The sequence below is a fragment of the Salvelinus fontinalis genome, chromosome 5 (genome assembly GCF_029448725.1).
Source record: "Salvelinus fontinalis isolate EN_2023a chromosome 5, ASM2944872v1, whole genome shotgun sequence".
Classification (NCBI taxonomy): Eukaryota; Metazoa; Chordata; class Actinopteri; order Salmoniformes; family Salmonidae; genus Salvelinus; species Salvelinus fontinalis.
Window position 1 is genome coordinate 5,934,231 of NC_074669.1, and position 6,615 is coordinate 5,940,845.

The following is a 6,615-nucleotide window of genomic DNA, read 5'->3' on the forward strand; positions in this document are numbered from 1 at the left end:
TAATAAAATAATAAAAATGTATCTTGTTCATTTCCATGAATCATGATGTATGGTGTTGATGTATATTGGTTGTCATTCAGAACCATTGATATGTTTTCTCAGTTGGTTCTCTGTCTCTATGTAATTCTCCTCAGTGTCATTGAACAGCTTATAGGCTCGGCCCTAATTGATGTGTTTTCCGTCAGCTGGAGCTGCATGGAAAATGGTCCAGGAACAAAAGGACAATGCAGGACTAGTCAGCCCACTACAAGCTGGTATCACTTACTTTCTACTAAACTATATGGTCTGGTTTCTCAGACACAGATTAATCCTAGTCCTGGACTAAAAAGTATGTTCAATGTAGATGTCCAGGAAACCGTCCCGAAATGAGGCAACTTTCATCCTCCCATAATGCTCAGTCAAGCAACATTAAACCTGTCCAGCAGGTGGTGATATTGACCAAACAATTAAACCAGCAGATATCTTGACTTGCCACTCAGTATATCAGTAATGTTCAGAATAGTACTTTAATATCATTGGAGATTGATGGTCTTTTTAATCCACTATCCAGAGTCAGGAACAGATGAAGTTAGGTCTGCTACTGTTCAGTGATTAAATCTGATTTATGGTGATGGGAAATAAAAAATCCAACACTAAACTTCATCTGTAATAGTTTTCCTTTGTTATTTATTCCAAGGTGTGTCTTTAACTTGTAAATGGATTGTGTGGAGGTGAGCTAGTGGCGTGGCTGATAGAATAGAATGAAAAGGGAGGATGGGAGGGGAAATGGGCAGATATATCAGACAGATGAGGAAGAGAAAGATGTTCACACAGGAGTTAGCGTCTCTGTTCCAAATAGCTCCCTATTCCCTGCGTAGTGCACTAGGCTTCTTTAGACCAGATCTAAAGTAGTGTTCTAGATGTTAGATTGTTTCTCCCTGTCATTACAACATGACAATATGGTAATGACTTTAGTGGTGTCCTCCTCTTTGTTGTTATTGTTATTTTGTTATGTGTGTTGTCAGGTTGTTCCTCTGTGTTCCTAATTGAAAATCCATTAACAATGAATCACAACCTAATGATATTCCAGTTGTGTTTAGACAACTTCATGGCTGACATCCCCCAGTTCTGTTCAGACCCATTGAACTGGGTCACATTCTAAGTGGTGACTTGTATTGATAGTCCACACTGCACCTAACTGTGGTTAACCAGACTGGAGGGGTTCTGATCACATATTCCCTCATCTCCACAACTTTACCTGGTGTCCCCTGTCCCTCTCTCTCTCTCTCTCTCTCGCTCTCTCTCTCTCTCTCTCTCTCTCTCTCTGCTTCTCTCTCTAAACCGTATAGAAAGCAGACAACTTCAATATGGTTTTAGTCCTGTAGTTTTCAGAACACATGGGATGTGTCCCAATTATCTCCTTTCTCTCTAAGTGTTAACTTGTCCACTTCCCTTCATGGATTCAAAGGAAATGACTGGTATATGTAAACCCTCCTCCACAGAGTCCAGACTACATTCACTCAGCCCCTCTATCCTGGGTTTGGGATTGGTACAAAATCACATCTCTAAATAATGACCAGTAGATACAGATCAACTATTTCAGATATTCTGGGTTATTAACAGTCTTCCACTAGGTCTATGATCTGGTTAGACTCCCCTTTTTTATTGTAATAAATACATTGTTTAGACAGCACATTGTAATTAGCCTGGTCCCAGATCAGTTAGTGCTATTGATAAACAGATGGCATGACAGCACATTCTAATTAGACTGGTCCCAGATCAGTTAGTGCTATTGATAAACAGATGGCATGACAGCACATTCTAATTAGACTGGTCCCAGATCTGTAAGTGCTATTGATAAACAGATGGCATGACAGCACATTGTAATTAGACTGGTCCCAGATCAGTTAGTGCTATTGATAAACAGATGGCATGATAGCACATTCTAATTAGACTGGTCCCAGATCAGTTAGTGCTCTTGTTAATCAATGTGATCTTTCAAAATAAAAGTCATCATCATGACATTAGAAATGCTCTATTATTGAATTGATTGACACAATGAATCAGTTATTTACAATAATCTATTTACCAGTAAATCCATTTAGACAAATATATGACACATAATACATTCCCACATCATATCCATGTAGACTAATAGACAGTGCATAATACACTCCCACATCATATCCATGTAGACTAATAGACAGTACATAGCACACTCCCACATCATATGCATGTAGACTAATAGACAGTACATAATACACTCCCACATCATATCCATGTAGACTAATAGACAGTACATAACACACTCCCACATCGTATCCATGTAGACTAATAGACAGTAGATAACACACTCCCACATCATATCCATGTAGACTAATAGACAGTACATAATACACTCCCACATCATATCCATGTAGACTAATAGACAGTACATAACACACTCCCACATCATATCCATGTAGACTAATAGACAGTACATAATACACTCCCACATCATATCCATGTAGACTAATAGACAGTACATAATACACTCCCACATCATATCCATGTAGACTAATAGACAGTATATAACACACTCCCACATCATATCCATGTAGACTAATAGACAGTACATAACACACTCCCACATCATATCCATGTAGACTAATATACAGTACATAATACACTCCCACATCATATCCATGTAGACTAATAGACAGTACATAATACACTCCCACATCATATCCATGTAGACAGTACATAATACACTCCCACATCATATCCATGTAGACTAATATACAGTACATAATACACTCCCACATTATATTTCAGTAGGAAGAAACACAAAGGTTTAAGTCTCTCATCATCTAAAGTGACTGTCTAAAACTGACTGTCAATGAACACAATCCACAGCACAGACATCAATAAACCAAGAGGAACTCCAGCGCTACAGAGGACAAAGATTGTGTAGAGGTCACAACTGTTTCTATGGAGACTGTTGTGGAGGAGCGTTCCATGGTGTGGTAGAATCGCAGGCAGGTATTGTACTGCAGGAGCTTCTCCCACTGTCACCTGTCTCAATGCTGTCACCTGTCTCAATACTGTCACCTGTCTCAGTACTGTTGCCTGTCTCAATGCTGTCACCTATCTCAGTACTGTCACCTGTCTCAATGCTGTCACCTGTCTCAATACTGTCACCTGTCTCAATACTGTCACCTGTCTCAGTACTGTCACCTGTCTCAATGCTGTCACCTGTCTCAGTACTGTCACCTGTCTCAATACTGTCACCTGTCTCAATACTGCCACCTGTCTCAATGCTGTCACCTGTCTCAATGCTGTCATCTGTCTCAGTACTGTCACCTGTCTCAGTACTGTCACCTGTCTCAATGCTGTCACCTGTCTCAGTACTGTCACCTGTCTCAATGCTGTCACCTGTCTCAATACTGTCACCTGTCTCAATACTGTCACCTGTCTCAGTACTGTCACCTGTCTCAATACTGTCACCTGTCTCAGTACTGTCACCTGTCTCAATGCTGTCACCTGTCTCAATACTGTCACCTGTCTCAGTACTGTCACCTGTCTCAATGCTGTCACCTGTCTCAGTACTGTCACCTGTCTCAGTACTGTCACCTGTCTCAATACTGTCACCTGTCTCAGTACTGTCACCTGTCTCAGTACTGTCACCTGTCTCAATGCTGTCACCTGTCTCAGTACTGTCACCTGTCTCAGTACTGTCACCTGTCTCAATACTGTCACCTGTCTCAATGCTGTCACCTGTCTCAATACTGTCACCTGTCTCAGTACTGTCACCTGTCTCAGTACTGTCACTTGTCTCAATACTGTCACCTGTCTCAGTACTGTCACCTGTCTCAGTACTGTCACCTGTCTCAGTACTGTCACCTGTCTCAGTACTGTCACCTGTCTCAATGCTGTCACCTGTCTCAATACTGTCACCTGTCTCAATACTGTCACCTGTCTCAGTACTGTCACCTGTCTCAATGCTGTCACCTGTCTCAATACTGTCACCTGTCTCAATACTGTCACCTGTCTCAGTACTGTCACCTGTCTCAATACTGTCACCTGTCTCAATACTGCCACCTGTCTCAATACTGTCACCTGTCTCAGTACTGTCACCTGTCTCAATGCTGCCACCTGTCTCAGTACTGTCACCTGTCTCAATGCTGTCACCTGTCTCAATACTGTCACCTGTCTCAATACTGTCACCTGTCTCAGTACTGTCACCTGTCTCAATACTGTCACCTGTCTCAATACTGTCACGTGTCTCAGTACTGTCACCTGTCTCAATGCTGTCACCTGTCTCAATACTGTCACCTGTCTCAATACTGTCACCTGTCTCAGTACTGTCACCTGTCTCAATACTGTCACCTGTCTCAATACTGTCACCTGTCTCAGTACTGTCACCTGTCTCAATGCTGTCACCTGTCTCAATACTGTCACCTGTCTCAATACTGTCACCTCTCTCAGTACTGTCACCTGTCTCAGTACTGTCACCTGTCTCAATGCTGTCACCTGTCTCAATACTGTCACCTGTCTCAATACTGTCACCTGTCTCAGTACTGTCACCTGTCTCAATGCTGTCACCTGTCTCAGTACTGTCACCTGTCTCAATACTGTCACCTGTCTCAGTATTGTCACCTGTCTCAATACTGTCACCTGTCTCAATACTGTCACCTGTCTCAATACTGTCATCTGTCTCAATGCTGTCACCTGTCTCAATACTGTCATCTGTCTCAATACAGTCACGTGTCTCAATACTGTCACCTGTCTCAATACTGCCACCTGTCTCAATGCTGTCACCTGTCTCAATACTGTCACCTGTCTCATCTACACAGACTATATTGACACTTTGTTCAGGTCACCTCAAGAGTTTTGTATCAATAAAAATCTTGAAGTCCAGGATTGAAAGAACTCTAATGTCTTCCTGTCCTCCTCATGTCTTCCTGTCCTCCTCATGTCTTCCTGTCCTCCTCATGTCTTCCTGTCCTCCTCATGTCTTCCTGTCCTCCTCATGTCTTCCTGTCCTCCTCATGTCTTCCTGTCCTCCTCATGTATTCCTGTCCTCCTCATGTCTTCCTGTCCTCCTCATGTCTTCCTGTCCTCCTCATGTCTTCCTGTCCTCCTCATGTATTCCTGTCCTCTTCATGTCTTCCTGTCCTCCTCATGTCTTCCTGTCCTCCTCATGTATTCCTGTCCTCCTCATGTCTTCCTGTCCTCCTCATGTCTTCCTGTCCTCCTCATGTCTTCCTGTCCTCCTCATGTCTTCCTGTCCTCCTCATGTCTTCCTGTCCTCCTCATGTATTCCTGTCCTCCTCATATCTTCCAGTCCTCCTCATGTTCTTTGCCTCATCTGTAATGACTGTACTGATACATGAGAGGTTGTCATACTGTACCTGTCAGATATCCAGCAGAACACCAGAGTGTTAAAGGTCATCAACATGGATAAGAAGAAGAAACGCTACAGATTCCCTTCATGCAGTGTGTTTGAGTACAAGTTACCTGTAGTTGGACAAGAGAACAGATTCCCTTCATGCAGTGTGTTTGGGTACAAGTTACCTGTAGTTGGACAGGAGAACAAATTCCCTTCATGCAGTGTGTTTGGGTACAAGTTACCTGTAGTTGGACAGGAGAACAGATTCCCTTCATGCAGTGTGTTTGGGTACCAGTTACCTGTAGTTGGACAGGAGAACAGTTCTATCAGTGGCCATAGGACTGAATCACCATAATGCAGACAGACCCCCATCAACCATTCCAACATGAATGTATGTTCCTCTTCAGTTTCTATGGTTACGATGATACATCTGTTAGTGAAGCATTTACCTCCAGAGAGTAGGTAGACCAGCTGGATGATGAGGGCTCCCAGGAAACAGCCCCCTCCGTAGGACAGGGTGAGGAAGTGCAGGGAGATGCCTCTGATATAACTGGGTGTCAGGTGGAAGGAGATCACAGAGCCTGGAACAGACAAGAGAGGAAGGCTGGGAAGACAAGAAGCATTCATTTGGTTCAAACGTCTCTTGTCTGTCTCTAATACACCAGTAGGGGTCATCCTAACTGTAGCTTCCAGAGTTCACAATACTATCCTCCATGTTGGCAGTTGGTTCCAACTCTCCAGATTCTAACTACATATGGCGTCCATTGACATTCTAACTACATATGGTGTCCATTTACATTCTAACTACATATGGTAGTATGCTCTAACGCTAGTTGGCACTGGCTCCCAAAATGACCTCTAACTTCCTTCATACTGGATGCAGAGACATAAAAAGGGTATCCATGAGTTCATCTGACTCTGGGTCAGTAGATAAAGGGCTTCATCTGACTCTGGGTCAGTAGATAAAGGGCTTCATCTGACTCTGGGTCAGTAGATAAAGGGCTTCATCTGACTCTGGGTCAGTAGATAAAGGGCTTCATCTGACTCTGGGTCAGTAGATAAAGGGCTTCATCTGACTCTGGGTCAGTAGATAAAGGGCTTCATCTGACTCTGGGTCAGTAGATAAAGGGCTTCATCTGACTCTGGGTCAGTAGATAAAGGGCTTCATCTGACTCTGGGTCAGTAGATAAAGGGCTTCATCTGACTCTGGGTCAGTAGATAAAGGGCTTCATCTGACTCTGGGTCAGTAGATAAAGGGCTTCATC